Source organism: Cavia porcellus, unplaced genomic scaffold, assembly GCF_034190915.1.
Source record: "Cavia porcellus strain 051 isolate PalLab524CR breed Dunkin Hartley unplaced genomic scaffold, mCavPor4.1 scaffold_8, whole genome shotgun sequence".
Classification (NCBI taxonomy): Eukaryota; Metazoa; Chordata; class Mammalia; order Rodentia; family Caviidae; genus Cavia; species Cavia porcellus.
In genome coordinates, this window is record NW_026947491.1 from 35,859,808 (window position 1) to 35,880,561 (window position 20,754).

The window sequence follows — 20,754 nt, forward strand, 5'->3', positions numbered from 1 at the left end:
CTTGTAATCTGAGCAACTTCTTTGAAGATAACAATACACAATATATTAACCATTGTTGAAACTCTGTATGGTTTTAATTCTTTTTTTATTTAAAAAAGTCTACCTTTTCTAGAACAAAAGAAAAAGAGAATGTGTTCACACATAAATCATATTCTCTAATCTCAAAAAAGCTAACCAACCACTGTAAACTTCAGATTATCTTGTCACAGAAAAAGATGAATAATAATTCAGTGTCCATAGGAATGTTAGGAGGATAAAATAAGATTATATATGTGTAAATGACTTTGCAATGCCTACAGCAAAGTGGTCCATAAATTTTAAATGAATATGAAATAACAAAAAGCATTCATTTATACTACAAATTAGACAATTTCCAACACTGCAATATTTTTCTTACATTTTTTTCTCTCCCAACATCTAATTCTTTCCTCATATTATGGAAATGTCTCAGCGGGTATGTGTGATGAAGCATCTGTTTTTATTATCATGGGTGTCAAAAGGGAAAATACCACCTCTGTTTCAGGGAAACATGAACTAGGCACATTATCATATTACATATGTCCCTTATTTATCATATTTATTTTTTGTCCTTTCCCTACTGCCATAAACTTCATACAGGTAAGCATCTTTATTTTATTTTTGTTAATATACCCACAGCACGCAGAACATGGCCTAAAACGAAAGCATATCAAGTTATGAACGAATAATACCAAAATTAAAAAGAGGCTCAAATTCACTTTGGCTGGTGGACAACAGAGGTCAAGGTGTTCTCCTAAGGAATGTGAGTGGAGCCATTAAACACACCAGTGTAAGGAGCATGCCTCCACAGCTTTCTTGATCCTTGTCTGTTTGCCAAGGCTGCTTTCGCAGATTTTTCCAAGTCTTGTGAGCTACTCAATACTATTTCTATAAAACCACTTATGACTTAAAATAACTTTAGCTTGCATTGCTTGTAATTCTGTGATTAATAATGAATCTGTGCTTGTGAGGCACCTGTAGAAAATGTATAACTAAATTCAAAGTTAGCAGGAACATTATGACAGATGAAATACATTTTGAGGGGGTCAAATAAGACTTGAGCTAACCACTTATATACTTAATCTTCAGCTAAACAACTGTAATGAAAATTAACTGCATTAAATCCATGCATCTCCAGCTCCAATAATAATTAATTCAAAAATCATACAAACATCAATCCTGATTCATTTGGCAGTTGTCTGAGCCAGAGATAATTCTAGCCTTTGAAACTGTGATATTCGTGAAGGCAATTTTTTTTCAGCTCTCCAAATTACTAACTTTAACATATTCTGTATTAGTCAGCTTTTCACAGCTGAAACACAATAACTGACACCCACAATTTAAAGAAGGAGAGGTTTAATTTAGATGAAAATTTCAGGGTATTTTGGTGATAGATTCCGTGGTGGAAACTTCATGGTTGACCAAAGCTCCTTAGTTCACAGATGCTGGGAAGCAGAGCAGCGACAGTTCCAGAGAGGAACTGGCTTGGGAACACGCTTGGGACCAGGGCTCCAAGATTCACTAAGACACATCCGGGAAAACACTTTGCTAGTCTACTAGGTGTTTCTTTATCTGAAAAAGTTGACAAATTAAGATTAACACTTGCAATCCCACCTTCAAAGTGTTAACAGTTCCAACACTTTTAAAAACTTCAAATCCAAATCTCTTCTGAGGCAAACTCTGGTCTGTGAACCTTTGTAAAAATAAAAGAATCAAAAATAAGTTACATAATCTCAGAGCACAATGGCCTAGGGTAAACATCCCAATTCCAGAAGGAGGAATAGGGGAATAAAAAAGAACTGGACCAAAACAAGACAAAAACCCAGAGATATGGAGAGAGTAGAGAAAAAAGAATACAAATTATCAGGGAATGCATTGTGTATATGTACTAATTCTCCAAGATGAGTGTATTTATTATGTGCCACAACATATACCAACAACAGAAAAAAGTTTTAAAAAATAAAATATAACTTTCAGAAAATGGAAAAGCTAGTAGCAATTGGAGAAAATATTTGCAACTTCTAAGAAAAGAAGTTTTCTGGAGTATATAAATAATATATTATGTGAGAGTAAATATCAAAGATGACCTCAAAGGTGTGCTCTTACAAAGTGAAGTATTATAAATCTGTAATTCAGAAGAAAGGACTAAGGTGGAGCACAGAAACGATGGGCATGTGTGTAAATGACACCATCCATGAAATGAGATGAGCTCAGCAAGCGCAGAAAAGACAATCGGAATCTGAGCAGACTTAAAATGTAAGAGATTATGTAGAACCAGCAGGGCAGACGCGACAGAAGTGGCCAGCGAGGTAGCATGATCAAGAGAGGAGTGGTGCAGAAGGCAAACCATAAAATCCTTCCAAGGAAAGAGTCTCAAGGTGTCACGTTTTGCTAAAGTGGCAAATAAGAAAGCTTGATTGCAATCAGTTTTAGAAGGAATGAGAGAGGAGAAAATAAAAATAGTGAAGTTCTGTAACTCTTTAATGTGGTTGAAAGAACAATAGAAAAATGATAACGGGGAAATAAGTATGAAAATAATTTTTCATATTAGGACTTGGTATATGTTGTTGACATAACTGAGTGAACAGAGAAAGTCAGATGTTAAAAATGCCAGATGAGACCCCTAAAGGTAGGAATAAAAATTTCAGCCCATAAGTAGAGAGAAAGGCCTTGTATTTACTGGAACCAACAAGGGGCCAGGGCATGCGTTTAGATCTTCTGAAGTAGGTAGTTGTGGTGTGAGCTTGTGGAAATTCTCATTGGCTTTCTTTTTTCAATGAAAGATAAAGCAAAGTCATCTGCTAAGAAGGAAGAAAAACACCAGAGTTTTGAAGAAACAGGATAAATTGTGACATTAGTTATCCAGAGGGTGGGAGGAAATCTGTACGAGGAAAAATGTTGTTAGGTTGGAAGGTACATTTTGGATTTACAGGAAGAATAATAAATATACTTTTTGTTTGTGTGAGAATGAGCAAAGAAGGGGCAGAGAGATAGAGTTAAATCAGTATTTTCCAAACAAACATGTAGAGAGAGAGACAGCATAGAAGAAAGAAAATAGGGAGAAAACTGTCAAATTGGTGTAATATGGAAACTTTGAGGGGAATAGAAACATTAACTCTGAGGAACAGTGGAAAAGCAATCATGAACACATGTATTTGAAAACGGTCAAAATTTTGAAATTCAGAAAGCAGAGAGAACAGAAGGGGCAGTTTAAAATTTGTATCATGGAGATTCTGATTTAATACTGACGTTTTAGAGTTTGCTCAAAAAAAGAATACCTTAAATATTGAAGAGGATGAGATGATTGATGATGATGATGATGATCTTTTTAAAATTTTATTTTGAAATTATACAACAGAACAAGACAGAATAAAGCCAACTAAGATCGTACAGTGAAACTGGTACAGAACTTCACAGCAGGTTACCGGCATAACAGAAATAAGTATCACAGTATATTTTGTTATCTTTGTAATAGTTGTTCTTTCAATCACGTATATCAAAATGAGATGAAATATAGAACACTATAGAACTTATCAAAATAGAATATTGAATAGAGCAGTACCATTAATCAGAAAAGAGCAAAACAGTAATAAAAATATTTGCCTTCAAAGAGATGGTAGAAGGAAGTCCCCCTTATTTACTATGTCAACCTCCCAGGAGACCCTCAGATTTCTGTTTCCCATTTGCTAATGGGTGGGGGCGGGTGGAAAGAGAAGGGGGATAGGGGAATGGGATATTTGGTTCTAGGCTGTGCATCAGCATCAGTAGGTTCACTATTGCTTAGCAGGGAGGCAGGCTGGTTGTTTGGTTTCACAGCATCCTAAGTTCCAACATGGCACAGATCTCAGGAGCTGCTGCTGCTTTTCCCCCTGGAAGGGCCACGGTTTGCCAGACCACCACTGCTTACCAGGGAGGGAGGTGCTTTCTTCGATGATGATGATTTTGTACCAGGGATGGAACTCACAACTTTGCACTTCCAGGCAGGCGCTTGTGCCACTGAGCCAAACCCCTGGCATAGGATGAGATTATAGTTGTAGAGATTAAGGAGCATGGAACCCATGACATTGGAGATATCATCTAAAAGGACAGTGGAAGTATGAATTTAGGATTAGGAGGAAAACATTCATCCCAATTTGGTTGAGATTTTTTTTTTTTTTTTTTTTTTTTTTTTTTTTTTTTTTTTTTTTGGCAGCATAAGTCTATGTGCGAGAAAACTTCTGAGCTCCAGAGAAATAGGAGTGCTTTTCTTGGGACTATGCCTCAGGCTTGTATAACATACAGTTGAGGTTAATACAGTGAGCTAGATGCTAAATCTTCAGGAAATGAGGACAAATGGAGAACATGGAACTCCAAAAATAGAAAATTGCTGGGTGTCATTGGGAGTATTTACTAAAGTGCAGAATAGGAAGGAAACAGCAGTAAAGAGTAAACAGTCAGTCTATCTCTAGTCTAGGAAGGCATCGTGGGAATGGAGACTTGAGAAAAAATCCAAGTACACTCAGAACGTGAAGCCCAAGAGGGAAAGAATGGAGGGAATTTATAATTTACTGATGCTTGACTGTAAACATCAAACAGAATAATAATTCAGGTAAGGAATTCAAGGAAATGTAAACACAGTCCAATAATAGAGAAGTTAAAAAGGGAATTCAAAAATACATAAGAAAATATTAGGTAAAACTCAGTGATGAGTTATAGAATGTTATTGTAGCCAAATATAAAACTAACCCCTTAGAAGGATAAGTTAATAAAACAATGTGTAAATGATTGGTTACTGTGGAGAAATTTAGAAAATAATTAGATATCATTAAGAAATGACCAGGCACAAGAGATAACATAAAGGTCACATTTTTTCTTAATTTAAAAAAGATATATTTTTTCCAGAACTATTGCAATTTTAGATAAAAATAAGAGGCTCCTGAGTTTCATTAGTTTCATGAATCTGGGGGAGAAGTTTAAACTAATATTATTATGTATATAGATTAAAACATGTATATAAATAAAATATTACAGAACAGAGTGTATCACCATGCCTCTAAAATAATTCAATAAAATAAGTATGATTTATTCCAGGAATGCAAAGATGACTTTTAATTAGAAATCTTTTAAAATGATATGCCTTTGTTTTCCAAAGCTCATCACATAAATTAACAAATCATTTATTTATATCTGTCAGAGGGTTAACTTTGATTATTTTGTACTGCAATTATTTTCTATGAATTTTACTTAGTTTTCTTTTATTGTTCTTTGATACTTGAACTAATGATCTTTCTGCCTCAGTAAAAACACTACAGAAATCGGTATGGGAAATCCATAAAAGAAAGAAAGAAAGAAAGAAAGAAAGAAAGAAAGAAAGAAAGAAGGAAGGAAGGAAGGAAAGAAAGAAAGAAGGAAGGAAAGAAAGAAAGAAATTTCACTCAACACAGACAAACCTCTTCTGGGTATCTTCCCAAAACACTTAAAGTCACAATATTATGTGATACAATGCACTCATGTTTATTAGCATCATGATTCACAGTAATTAAGTTATGGAAGGAGATCATATATGCCATCAAAAGATGAATGGATAAAGAAAATATGCTAAGTATATATACAATAGACAGCTACACTAGCGTAAAAAGGGATTAAATTTGGGTTCATTTTTAGGAAAATTGATGGATCTCGAGACCATAATGGAAAGTAAAATAAATCCGACACAGAAGGATAAATGGCACATGGTTTTTTTTTTTATATGAGAAACTCAAAGTATAAAGAACAAAATAAAAGAGAGCTGATAGGAAAGACACACTCTGTGGAGACAGAAAAGGGAAAACAGGTGAAGTAAGAGAAATAAAGGCGATCACGTTGAGATACATGTATGTACCAGTTCTCCAAGATGAATGTAATTATTATGCACACTATTGGAAAGTTATACCACAAAGAGAAAGAAAGAGAGAAAGAGAGAGAAAGGAAGGAAAAAAGAAAGCTTTTCTCTCATGCATTTCTTTTTTTGTTTATTTTGGAATTGCCATTATCTAAGTCTGTTAGACCAGCTTTCTATATCTTGTGTGTATTCTCAGGAGATTTCTATTTGTGTTGGTTTTCCGTATGTTTCAAAGCATCTCTTCTGTACAATCTTTTAGGCTTCAATTATGATACCACTAGTGACAATTCTCTTTTTTCATATATCAAATATTTCACATTAGGCATTCCCCATAGAGGAATAACTATTTTGTTGCCCACTCAAAGTATCATTCTCCACTGGGGTTTCAAATGAGTTTTTGATGCACCTCAAGTAGCAGCATTCTCTTGTTTGTTGGTGAGACTACAGTAGTTTCTGCTCCTGTGGGTAAATTTAAAGGCATCAACTTCCTACTGGGATGTCAAGAAACACATACTCTTTTTCTTACCAAGTTTTGAATAATACTGGTTTTCTCCACTTCATGGGTAGAGAGTGCTCAGCTCATTGTGGAACTCCTCTGGCCACGTGCCTCAGGAAGTAAAGATGCCAACAGGTCCTCAAACCAATACCCTGCAGAAGGTACCACTGGTGGATATCTATCTATCTATCTATCTATCTATCTATCTATCTATCTATCTACACAATGGGAAAGTATTTGTAGTTGATAGACTGATTATTTTGGTATTTTCTCCTTTCTTTTCTTAAATTAAAATTTGAGAAACGTTTAATGATCTTCTAACTTGAACCAAGCAAATTTACACATTTTCATGTAGACTATTTTAATTCTATAAATGAAGGTCTAGGAGCACACAGCTACAGCTAGGTTAAATGTTGCTCAGAGACTGTAATTGGCTTTTACAATGTCTTCCAGCACTGTAGAACCAGGTTTCAAATCTTCTTTTGACTTTAGTTCTAGTGTGTTTTCCACTGGAGATTGCTCTTACAATGTAATATTATTCCTTTTGCTTTACACGGTGTCAGCTCAAGAGCTGTCCATTCTAACAGCATCCATCATTTGAAAGTCATTGTTTAAAAACTCATGTAATAAATTAATGCTTGAATTTAATTATGAAAACATTTCTATACTGAAAATTGTGAATCCTTTCTTCTTTCCGAAAGTCAGTGATTCACAACTCTCTCAATCTCCCTGTTCTCCACTGGCAGAAATTTGATTCAGCCAAATATAAGGCTTAATTATCATAATCAAATCATTTTGGGTAACTGATAACAATGGATCACTTGCCTTCCTGAAGTTAAGGGATTGTTTTCTATTTATAACTCTTTATTCCTTGAAAATATCAACAAATAATTTCACTAGATTGAGGGTTGGCTCAGTGGTAGAGCACTTGCCTAGCAAGGACAAGTTTCTAGCTTCAATTTCAAATGGCACTTATGATTGCTAATTTGTTTTTTGAATAAGTAAATGAAATAAATTGATAGTGAATAAAAATAAATTTAACTTTTAACACTTTTTGATGGGTATTATTGGGTTCTGAATCTCAGTAGGAAACCAGTGGGTTAGCCAATGTATTGGAGATTAAAAAAGAGACAGACAGACAGAGTAGATCAGGAGGTAGGGGCTATATAGGCTGCTCTATATAGGAAATATAATTAATCTGAAAGAGTTTTTGGATCAAAAATCAAACATGAGAAAACATTGCTCTATCTGACAGGGAACCAGAGAGTACTATAGGGGCAACTTGATCAGCACCCTGCAGATAGGTTGGAAAGACAGGTTTTTGTAGGTAAAGAAATACAACTTGAAATCAAGTCCAGGAGTGAGAAGGTTCTGAACCACTTAGGTAAATAGCAGATTGCCATCCTTCCAATAAAAAAAACTGAGGCAGTTGGCGGGACCCAAAATGTACAGTGCACACACACATTACTCACACCACTCTGTATAGATAGATTATATTCTTTCCAGTTTGTCTACTTGCACTAGATTTGAGGGCACAGACAGCTATTCCAAAAATAGCAAGACATAGTACAGTAATCATTCTTAATTTACTATTAACTTAATCTGAAGCCCTGTATGACTTATACTGTTTTACCATGACTGATCTTAGTTGAATCTGGTTTGTTAGATTACTGTTTGGTATTGACAGATTTTATTCAAATCTGTTATGATTGATAGTATCAAGTCTGAGAGTATAGGCAACTACACTGAAGATGACAAGATTCACTAGGGTCCCTATTCTGGTTTGATTGTTACCTGCTTTTGAAGTTTTACAATGTCTACAATGTTCTGTTTTTTTTTTTTTTACTTTATTTGTTAATATTAAGGAGAAAAGGTAAAACAAATTTTCACAACAAAATAATAAAAAAGTAACAATTGTTGATAAATTACATATCATTATCTTTAGTCACTCAAGTACAAAATATGGGCATAAAAATTTCTTCAATCAATATTAGCACAACCTTTCCTATTCAGTGAACTAAGTGACACTAATGGTATAACTAACTTGCATTTTTTTCTTTTCCCTTCTATCCTTTCTCTTTAAGGGAGAGGATGAGATAAAAGGGGGCATAACAACCTAACAATACAGGTTAAAGCATGACACTTTCAGCAACCTAGTGCTACACCACCAAATAACCCGACTTAATAGTAGTTACCATAGTGTCTTTTTCTTTGAAATATTTGAATATAACTTCATATGCTATAGCATCAAACATATCAAGACTGTAACACCATTCAAGTGGATGAAAGCATTGTAGAGTATTTAGAACCAGCTAACAGAAAAAATGATCAATGGTTTCTATATTATCTCTTTGCCTATAACAATTTTTGTTTATACTACCACATACGATAAAATCCAGCAAATTACAACATGATAAAATCAATGGAGACAGAAGAGCCGTAGTTTGGTGTGGCTTTAAGACAAGATGGTATTAAATCAGCACTAGCTATTATTATGTCTTATTTTCTTCAAAGTAGCTGTTCATTGCATCACAGGCCATAATATCAAATAGCCCAGAATAAAGCCATTCCAATTAATGAGTGAAAATTTTATAAGGCTTCAAGGCCATATAATGGGGAATCATGGTTATCACATACTTTTATATATTTGAATCATTTCCTACACTAGGGAAACTATTCGGTGTTCACAGATGCGAGTTTGATTTAGTTCACTTATGAGTATGGTTTCAAGCTGCGCCCATTTATTGATAAATACCTCAATGTGATTCTTCTTTATAGCTGAGTAGTACTCCATTGTATAGAAGTACCACAACTTTTTTATCCACTCCTCAGTTGATGGGCACTTGGGTTGTTTCCAAGATCTGGCAATTACAAATTGCACTGCTATAAACATCGGTGCGCATATATCACTGTGGTATGATGCTTTCAGTTCTTCTGGGAAGATGCCTAGAAGTGGACTAGCTGGAACAAATGGGACTTCCAATCCCAGCTTTTTGAGAAATCTCCAGACTGACCTCCACAAAGTTTGTACCAGTCTACACTCCCACCAACAGTGTAGGAGAGTTCCTTTTTCCCCACAGCCTCTCCAGCATTTGTTGTTGTTGGTTTTCTTGATCCTGGCCATTCTTTCAGGAGTGAGATGGAATCTCAGTGTGGTTTTAATTTGCATTTCCCTAATAACCAATGATGATGAACATTTTTTCATGTATTTATTTGCCATTTGTATTTCTTCCTCTGAGAAGTGTGTATTCATCTCAGATGCCCGTTTTTGGATTGGGTCTTTGAATTTTGGGGGTCTGATTTTTTAAAATTCTTTATATGTTTTAGACAAAAGTCCTTTGTCTGAGGGGGACTTCACTAAGATCTTTTCCCAATTTGTGGGTCTTCTTTTCACTATGCTGGAGATGTTTTTTGACTTACAGAAACTTTTTAATAAGAGGTGGTCCCAGTTATTGATTCTGGGAAGTATTTCCCGTGTGTCCTGTTCATGAATTCTCTACCTACCCCTATGTCTTCAAGGTTTCTACCTAATTTGTCTTCCAATAGATTTAGTGTTTCTGTTTTAATATTCATATCTTTGATCCATTTAGATTTTAATTTAGTACTTAGTGATAGGTTTGGGTCGAGTTTTAGTTTTCGGCAAATGGAGAGCCAGTTTTTCCAACACCATTTAATTAAAAAGACTGTTGTTCTTCCAGTGAACCTGCTTGGCTCCTTTATTGAAGATAAGGTGGTTGAGTGTGTTTGTAGTTGTGGTTGTATCTTCTAATCTATTCCATTGATCCTCTGTTCTGTTTTGATTCCAGTACCATGTTGATTTTACTACAGTTGCTCTGTAGTATAACTTCAAGTCAGGGATTCTGATACCTCCTGCCTTGCCTTGTTGCTTAGAATGGCCTTTGATATTCTAGGTCTCTTCTGGTTCCAGATGAACCATAGGAGTGATTTCTCCAGATCTATAAGGTATGTTGATGGTATTTTTATTGGGATTGCATTGAATCTGTATAACAGTTTTGGGAGAATGGCCATTTTCACAATGTTTATTATTCCTATCCATGAACATGGGATGTCTTTCCATTTTCTGAGATCATCTTCAATTTCTTCCTTCAGTGTATTATAATTTTCCCTGTATAGGTCTTTCACTTCTTTCATAAGAGTAATTCCTAAATATTTCATTTTTTTTGCTTGCTAGTGTGAAGAGTGTGGCTTCTCTTATTTCTCTCTCTGTGATTTTGTTGTTAGTGTATAAGAATGCTATTGATTTCTGAGTACTGATTTTGTACCCAGATACATTACTGAATTTATTTATTATATCTAAGAGTCTTTCAATGGAGTTTAGGGGGTCTTCTATGTAGAGTACCATGTCATCTGGAAATAATGACAATTTAACTTCTTCTTCTTTTCCTATCTTTACTCCTTTTATTTTTCTCTCTTGTCTAATTGCTCTGGCTAGTACTTCCAGTACTATATTAAATAGGAGAGGTGATAAAGGACATCCTTGTCTTGTGCCTGATTTTAAAGTAAAGGCTTTCAATGTTTGGCCATTTAGTATGATACTGGCTGTTGGTTTGTCGTAGACAGCCTTTATTATATTGAGGTAAAGACCATATATTCCAATTTTCTGTAAACTTCCTACCATGAATGAATGTTGGACCTTATCAAAGGCTTTTTCTGCATCTATGGAAACGATCATGTGATTCTTACTTTTGGCTTTATTGATATGGTGAATTACATTTATTGATTTACGTATGTTGAACCGTCCCTGCATGCCTGGGATGAATCCCAGTTGGTCATGGTGTATAATCTTCTTGATGATTTGCTGCATCCTATTTGCCAATATTTTATTGAGGATTTTTGCATCTGTGTTCATTAGGGAGATTGGTCTGTAGTTCTCTTTTTCAGTTGGGTCTTTCCCAGGTTTTGGAACTAGAGTAATATTTGCTTCCAGGAATGACTTGGGAAGGATTGTTTCCCTTTCAATTTCATTGAAGAGTTTGAGAAGTGTTGGTATTAGGTCTTGTTTGTATTTCTTGTAGAATTCTGCAGTGAATCCGTCTGGGCCTGGGCTCTTCTTTGTAGGTAAGGAATTAATTATATGTTCAGTTTCGTTGATAGAGATTGGGTTATTCAGCAGTTTTACATCCTCTTGATCTAGCTTTGGTATTTCATATGTTTCTAAGAATCTGTCTATTTCTTCTGTGTTATCAAACCTTTGAGAGCAGAGGTTTTTGAAATAGGTGTTGATGATCTTCTGTATTTCTATTGAGTCTGTAGTGACTTCACCTTTTTCATTTCTTATTGCATGGGTTTTAGCTCTTTCTTCCCTTTTTAAAATAAGGTTGGCTAGGGGCTTATCAATTTTATTTTCTTTCAAAGAACCAACTTTTTGATTCATTGATTCTTTGGATTGTATTCTTAGTCTCTGTTGCATTGATTTCTGCTCTGATTTTTATAATTTCCTCTCTTCTTTTGGCTTTGGGCTTGACTTGCTCTTCTTTTTCTAGCTGTTTGATATGTAGCATCGTGTTGTTTATTTGTATTCGTTCTGTTTTCCTGATGTGGGAGCTCAGTGCAATAAATTTCCTCTGAGGATGGCTTTCATTGCATCCCATAGATTCCGGTAAGTTGTATCTGTATTTTCATTTGTTTGTAGGTATGGCTTAATTTCCTTTTTAATTTCCTCTGTGACCCACTGATTACTCAGGAGTGTGTTATTCAGTTTCCATGTGTTTGTGGGATTTTTGCAGTATCTTTTATCGTTAATTACTAATTTCATGGCGCTATGGTCCGATAGCATGCAAGGGATAATTTCAACTCTTTTGCATTTATTTAAATATGTTCTGTGAGTTAATATATGGTCTATTTTAGAGAATGACCCATGTACTCCTGAGAAGAATGTGTATTCTGTTGTTGTTGGGTGGAATACTCTGTATATGTCTATTAAGTCCATTTGTTCACAGGTGCAATTCAGTTCTTTTATTTCTTTGTTGATTTTCTGTTTGGTTGATCTGTCCTTTGGTGTCAATGGTATGTTAAGATCTCCTGTCAGAATTGTGTTACTGCTGATTTGGTTTTTCATTTCTGTTAGTACTTGTTTTATATAACTGGGTGCTCTGGAGTTTGGTGCATATATATTTAAGATAGTTATCTCTTCCTCTTGGAGTTTTCCCCTAACCAGTATGTAGTGACCTTCTTTATCCTTTCTAATCATTATTGGCTTGAAGTTGACTTTGTCTGCAAACAGAATAGCTACCCCCACTTTTTGGGGGGTTCCTGTTGCATGGAATGTTGTTTTCCATCCTTTGCCTTTGAGTTTGTGAGTATCCTTTTGAGTTAGGTGGGTTTCTTGTAGACAGCATATGGTTGGATTTTGTTTCTTAATCCATTCTGCCAGTCTGTTTCTTTTAATTGGTGCATTGAGACCATTTACATTAATAGTAAGAACTGTTATGAATTGGTTTATTGTTGACATATTATCTTTTTGCTGTTGCATGTTTATCTATCTGCTCTGTTCAACTGTCTGCTTTGTTTAGTGGTTTTTTCCTAAATGTATCGAGGCTGTCTTTCAGTATTCTTTGCAGGGTTGGCTTGGTGAACATGAAGTTTTTCAGCTGATCTTTGTCATGGAAGTATCTTATTTCTCCATCAAATTTGAAGGACCGTTTTGCAGGTACATCAGCCTAGGTTGAAAATCATTTTCCTTTAGGATCTGAAATACATCACTCCATGCTCTTCTTGACTCTATTGTTTGTGCTGAGAAGTCTGCTGTAATTATGATAGGTTTTCCTTTATAGGTGATCTGTCTTTTCTCTCTGACAGCCTTTAATATTCTATTCTTTTGTTCAATTTCTGAGATGGTCATTATTATATGTTTGGGTGTAGATTTATTTTGGTTGTGACTATTTGGAGATCTATATGCTTCATTGATCTTGATATCAGTTTCCAATCTCATGTTTGGGAAATTTTCAGCTATTACTTCTCTAAATATCCTCTTGACATCCTGTATGTTGTCCCCTTCTTTTTCATTTATCCCTATCAACCTTATGTTGTTTCTTTTTGTGTCATCCTGTAGGTGTTGAATTGTTATTTCCTGATTTCTTGTTATTTTTAAAAGATCTTTTCTTTCCTGTTCACTTGTTGCAATCTTGTCTTTGAGGTCTGAGATTCTACCTTCACATTCATTGAGGAGGTTTTTACAACTTTCAATGGAGTTTTTGATTTCCTGTATATCTCTTTGCATCTGTTTTATGTATTCTGTTTGTTTCTTATATTGTTCATCCAGGGATTCTATCTTTTTGTTTAGTTCCTCTAATTTTTTAATGGCCTCTTCTTTAGCTATGTTTAGCATCTGCTTCACTTCTTTTATCAATTCTTCTTTCATCTGAGAGAATATTTCTAGTTTGAATTCCTTCAAGGCTTCCCATACTTGCTTCTTTATTTCAGGTATTTCAGCCATGTGGCACGTGTTTTCTTCTAAGCACATGGCTCCTGGGCTTTCTTGGGGTGGGCTGGATGTTTGAGATTGCATTTTGGACTTTTGTTTTGTCATTTTCCTATATTTGGAAGCTTCAAGTGTTGTTCCAGTTGTAGGAGAGAGATCCACCAGCCTGGGATGGGGTACCCTGTGATGGCCCCACTCACTGGACCCAGCAGGGAACTCTGGCTTGCTCCTCAGGCCAGGAAGAGTGTCTCCTCAGGCTGGGTGGAGCTCCCAGCCACTGCTGCCACAGTCTCTGATTTGGCCTGGTCCCCGGGTTTGGTGGGGGACCAGCCTGGCTCCCCAGGTCAGGGCGAAAGTTCCTGCAGGCTGGGCGGAGCTCCGGCCGCAGCTGTTACTCTCACCCTTCTGGCCTGGTCTCTGGTCCGGTGGGAAGCCAGTCTGGTCCCCCAAGTCAGGAAGAAGGTTCCCACAGGCTGGGCAACAGAGGTGGGGTGGGAGGAGATGTAAAAGTGATGGAGCTGGAAAGCAGCTCGATCCTGTATGTAGCCCAGGAACTGACAGGCCGTCAGAGTTGCTCTAGATGGAGAAAGGGAATTAAAATCTGTGGGAAGGGAATGTGACATTAGAGGATGGAAAAGGGAAAATGATGAAAGAATGAGCTACTAATCAATTTAAAAACAATTTTTTTGTTATCCTTGACTCTCTTTTTTTCAATGGAAATTTGCCACATCATACTGCTCAATTATTTTTTTAACTAAAGAAAATAAGAAATAATTGGATGAATGTCAACATTCCTTAAGCCTCAGTACCTTAATAGAAAAGTTCTCAAATCAGACGCCAAATTCAAAAGGGACCGTTAGTCAAAGGCATGTTTTCTATATTAGTGGAAACATCGTTCTAACAGTGAACCAAGCAGAACATTCACCTCAACCTGTCACCGAGTATTTGAAATTATTTCCTCTAACATCTCTAATTAGACTATTGGAGATCTAAATAAGTAACACATTCATTTCAGAAGTTGGAGGGAAAACTAGTTCTCAAAAACCAGGATTGTACTTTCTCTTAAAATTTGCTCATCACTTCAAATGAAAAAGATCTATGCTGCAACCTTGATGTCTGCACTGGTACACACTGCATTATAGACAGCAACATTACTAGAACATAAATATTTTCTGCACAGCACATCTAACACAGATTCACTTAAAAGCCTAAATTTACTCAAATGATTTTTGGTAGTAGTACTCTGTAATTAAAATATTTTCAAATCTAGAACTCACTGTGAATTTGAGCAAATCCCTTCTGACCTTATCATTTCAGTGTCTCCATCTACAGAGGCACTAGGGGAAAGGCAAGGCACAAAGATGGGTACCTATCCTATACAACAGTAGGCTTGTTCTGAAAAGTGTTTCAAACAAACAGAAGCACACAGAAATTCAAAATTCCATTGTATAATGAAATGAATATACGATGTTCTCAAGGCAAGATGGCATGACACAAGCACATCTGAAACAGAGAATGCACTGAAGTTCCTTGTATTTATTTAAATCAAAATTACTGGGTGTCCTAATATGAGGTTTTAAATTAAAAAAAAATTTTTTGTAGTATTGCATATTGAACCAAGGGCCTTCACACTCAACTACACCCCAGCCCTTTTTTCCTTTCGTTTTTTTTCTTTCCCTTTCTTTCTTTTTTCTTTCTTTCTTTCTTTCTTTCTTTCTTTCTTTCTTTCTTTCTTTCTTTCTTTCTTTCTTTCTTTCTCTGTCTCAAAACAGGATCCCATTAAGTTGCCCAAGTTGCACTGAAATTTGTGATCTTTATGCCTTGGTCTCCAATGAAGAGCACTTTTAACTAAGACCAAGGAAACTGTGATGCAGGTGGCACAGACTTCACGGCCCAGAAATACTGAAAACTGCAGAATCATAACAACTGTTTCCTTCTCCTCTTTGCCAATCAATGATCATGAGTCCCAGTCTTACATCTGCCTCTAGTAGTAAAGGAATTGTCTTTAAAGGACTATATTAAAAAGTCTAAAGATGTCCTTTCTAAGAGATAAACCATTCAGTGAATGATTGTTAAAAGTATTTTATGTCTCTATTTTTAGAAAAAGGGACCTTCGGGGAAATGGGTGGAGACAGAAAGAAAATAAAACAGGTTTGGAAATTTTATAATTGAAAGAACAGAGAGGAGACATGGATGGTATTCTTGAAAAGATGAGAGCAGGAAATGAAAGAAAACTAAAATGCAATTCTTATGTGTCCTTATTCCCAGCAGTATTTATTTCAGTGACAGCTTAGCTCATGACTACTTACATTATTTCTCTGTAGGGATCATAATGTTTAACAAAGATGCATCCTACCATGATAGGCAGTAGAAAAATGTGGGTTCTGTTCCCAGATCATTTTCCATTGGTATTTTCTAAAAAATAGTAATAACCATATGCCCATAGGAACATATATGTGAATTAATTATGCTCAAGTACACAAAAATGGTTTCCAGCTCCTACTAAATTATCATTTCACTATTCCTTTCTTTAGCCATTATCAAAATGAAGTGAGCTACTGTTCATGCTACCTATGACAGGTATTTAAAGTGAAAAGCACAGCCACACTGACCTTGCACCTTTTGGCCTATAGCAAGTACTTGGACTTCTCGCTGTCCAATCACCACCATTTGGCTTGCAGGTGATTAACAGTTACTTTGCCAGCCTTAACATTTATTTAGCAATATCACGACAGAAAACTCTTACAGGATTGAACTTGGACAGGAAAAAGTGGTTATAGGTACACTCGTGGCTAATCAGTAAGACTTTAAAGAGCCATTGTGATAGATCTAACCTCAGAAAGTCTGACAAAACTGTCAATTGTTGCTTGTAAACTGCACAATTTGAAAAAAAGAAAAATGTTTATTTCCCTGTCAGTAGGATGCAAAGTTAGATTGAAATTCTTCTGGACTGAAATTATCCATCTCATTGAAGTTAAAAGTTGATCTTCCACATACCATACAATCTGTTGAAAACCAGCGTAGGTACATTCCCTATAAGTAGGCCAAGGTTATTAAGCTATAAAAATGAAACATTGGAAAAGTTTTGACAACATCTAGAAATAGTTAGAAAACACCACTAAGAATTCAAAGCAAGTGACCATTATAGGAACCATTTACAACGTTGTATCCCAAACCAAATTTCAGGTTACTGTATCACTAAGTGCAATGCTGAACTAGCATTCTATTGATAGCATCTCTCTCTCTCTCTCTCTCTCTCTCTCTCTCTCTCTCTCTCTTTCTCAATAAGTGACATCTTTAACAACATATCCTTCAAGAAAAATCACTGAAGGTGAATCATTATAGAGGTACTGACAATTTTGGTAATACTGATGTATTACTCATTAGAAGAAAATTGCATCATGATGAAGAAAAATAATACTTAATAGATAGCAACATGTGGCTGTAAAAATGTCATAATAAAAATCCAGGCATTCTCTTTCTCCATATTCAAAAGATAAAATCAAGATTATGTTCATTACAGAGAAATTAAATTCTGAGGGTCCTCAATTCCTGGGACAGTGGTTGACACATGGTAGGAAGTTAAAAATAGACTTATACTAAACAAATAATTATTGATTTTGCTTTCAGTTTGTTAGATCACAATATTTATAGCAATATATCTGTTAACAGTTTTCACAAATAGGTAAATGTTATTAACTGGCTGAATTTAACAGCTCATAGTGTATTAGTACAAATAAGTTCTAGAAAACATAGATGATCAATCAGCAAAATCTAGGAGAGAAATCACAATAGAGACTCTCATTGGGTGGGTCTGAACCCCTTATACTTGGCATTTGTTCTCTATTTGGTTCTACAGCTAATATATAAACATGTTTTTATACATGCTACTTCCAAAATTGTTAAATCTATGATCAGGTGTATTTAACTCATTAAGTTAACACTGTCCTGAATTCATTCATCTTCTTAATCATGAAGGAGGGTGCTGTTACTGGGGAGGAAATGAGTTCCGGTTTCAGCCTGTTGGATTTGAGTCCCACCTATGCCCATTCACTGCTGGCCCCATCTCATGATGATCAGTTCAGCTAACCGTGCTGCCTTCATTCCACCATATACAAATAAGCCAAGTGACAGCACTGTTGTAGGGAACAAATTAACTATTTATCTTAGTTATTATTACATATGAAGCTCTTAGAAATTAGAACAAAATAAGTTCTACATAAGCATTAGCCATTACAATTATTCATTATTTACGTTAATTCAGAAAATATTTTTTCTCATAATAAAGAATAATCATAAAAGTGAAATAAATAAAGGGGAGGCAAATCCAAATATAATATGCTAACTCATGATCCATTGCTTGATCTTAATCAGTTTCATGTTGGAATTCATTTTACCAACTTTGAAATCTCTAAACTTGTTTTGGGTAAAAGCTTATGAATATAGCATTACTATTTTCAGCATGGTCAACTCAGTGTTATCTGAACATCTTTTTCAGGTATGTATAAATACTATTTCCAAAATCATTAGCCCTAATTGTAGGTGTAGTTAACTCAGTAAGTTAACACTCTGGTTTGTGCCTGTGCCTTACCAGTTTCTTGAGTTTACAGAGTTGCTTTACTCTTCTAGGTAACAGCTTCACAATCCCTTCTGTGCAAACAGTGGATATATTTGCTCAAAGGACACTTTAATTCTCCCTTCTCCTCATCTTTCATAAGTCTTTAATAGCTCTGTGTTTCTGATTCACCCTCCCTATATCTGCAGTGCCGCAGTTCTAGTCTAAGAACATCATCTCCTCTACTGCCAGTCACATGTGCCTTTTGTGCTTTTCAAATGTTTGAAACTTTTCCATTTGCTATGCTGCGTCTGGAATAAGTTCAACCTGATTTCTTCACAAATAGCTCCTTTCTCAGCTCTCACAGCCCATCACCCCTACAGGAAGTTCACCCCTTCCATCCTAAAGTCTCTCTCCTCTTATATTTTACTCTCTATCGTGTCACATTACTTATTTCCCCTTTGGACTACACTCAGTCTCCTTAAAAACACAAATTCTATCCTAATGATGTTTGGAAGTAGGGCCTTTGAGAGGAAATTAGGGTTAGATGAGGTCGGCAGGGTGAGATTCTCCTGAAGGGATTAGTGCCTTCATAAGAAGAGATCAGAGGCCAGAGAGGCACCCTTTCCTCCTCTCCTCCCCCTTCTTCCACTCCCAATGCCCATGTGAAATATAGAAAACTCCAAAGGAACCTTAAAGGGTTAGTTTATGAAAATTTGTGGAGATGGCTGGCAGCCCTTCTCTGTAACCCAGGAAGAGTGCAGAACATAAAGAGCAAAGGTCAATCTCCCATTTTTTGCTCTTTTTGGAGTACAATGTGGAACCAGTAGTTCCCTTCAAAAGACCAGAAAAATGAATAGACACAGTTTAGACACCACAAGGGGTGCAGAATGTTCTATTTTGGCGACTGCTCATCTTAGGTCTTTCTGGGAGCAATTATGAGGCCAACAGGATAGAGAACAGTGTAAGGCACCAAGAGATAGTTCCCCACAGACTCCTGGGATAATATGAACTTAATTAATGTGACCTTTTAAGAACAGAAATGGATTCTTTTGTGGAATCCATTTCTGTTCTCAAAAGGCTGGTGTACACAAAGTCATCGGCATCATATTCATAGTACATAACTCCAGACTTCGCTGAGACTCTTGTCATCAGTATGAGCAATAAATTCTGCCTAATGAATCAGCTGATATTCTATTGCATGTGACTATTACTCTAATATTATTTATATAGTAATTTATTGTCTACTCCAAATCATCTTGACAGCTCCATACTGAGAGGAAATTTGGGGCTATAGGAAAAGAGTTCTTTGAATTCTAAGGGAAGAGTAACACATTTCCACTTTAAATCCTGGTTCTTCTTAATCAGAATAAGAAATGCATTGCTTAAAGGCAAACCTTGTCAATATGCTTAGCAGGTGTAAATAACATCAATTTTAGCCCTGCTCATCTTTTCTAGAATACCCTTTTGGGGCCTGAGATGAAGGAGAGAAGAGTTTATACAATATAATGAGATTTGATGGAGCCTTTCTTGCCCTACTGTGCTTAGGTCTGGCCCCTGAGCAACTTGAAACAGATCATTCTGAAGAATCAGAAGGGAGAACCCTGCCATGAGGTTAGGAGGGCTCACATGAAAAGGACCCTGCACAAAATTATAAAATATTAAGGTGACCTAACCTTGATGTGTGTGCTTTACAAATATTTACAAAAGATAATGTGGGTTTTCACATTTAAAAAACAAACATTAAATATCAGAATTGAATCAAACCTGTGAACAAATGGAATTAGCACAGATGTTTATAGAATGTTCCATTCCACATCAGAGTACACATTCTTCTCAGCTGCACATGGGGTCTTCAAAACAGATCACACACTGCCTCATAGAACATGCTTAAGTATATGCAAAGAAATTGAGATTATCCTATACGTGTTATCAGACTATAGTACAACAAAACTGGAAAACAATTGCAGAAGAAACCACAAAAATTACATAAATGCATGAAAATTAAATAAAATTCATATGAACAACCAATGGGATTAAAGAAGAAATTAGATAATATCTATAAATAAATAATAAGAATACAACATAACAGAATTTATGAGACACAATTAAAATAGCCCTATAAGGGAAATTTGTAGTGATGAAACTCTCATATCAGGGAAACAGACAGAGCTCAAATAAATAACCCAATGTTGAACCTCAAACTTCTAGAAAAAGTAGAATAATTCAAGCCCAAAGCTCAAGTGAGGAAGGAAATTATAAAGATCAGAGCAGAGATTAATGCAATTGAGACTAAGAAACTAATACAAAGTATCAATGCACTGAAGAGTTGATTCTTTGAAAGATAAAATAAAATTGTCAAACTACTACCCAAGCTTAACAGA

The 20,754-nt window shown here is 35.7% G+C and overlaps 1 long non-coding RNA gene across 1 annotated transcript in view; it reads right to left on the reverse strand.

Moving 5' to 3' along the window:
- Positions 1-1,378: 1,378 nt before the first annotated feature.
- Positions 1,379-20,754, reverse strand: part of LOC134477161 (uncharacterized) — a 30,443-nt gene continuing 11,067 nt past the window's right edge. Inside the window, exons 3-4 of the long non-coding RNA XR_010049072.1 lie at positions 3,926-4,027; positions 1,379-1,590 (exon numbers count right to left, since the gene is read on the reverse strand). This is a non-coding gene — a long non-coding RNA (uncharacterized LOC134477161). The remainder of the gene's footprint in view (positions 1,591-3,925; positions 4,028-20,754) is intronic.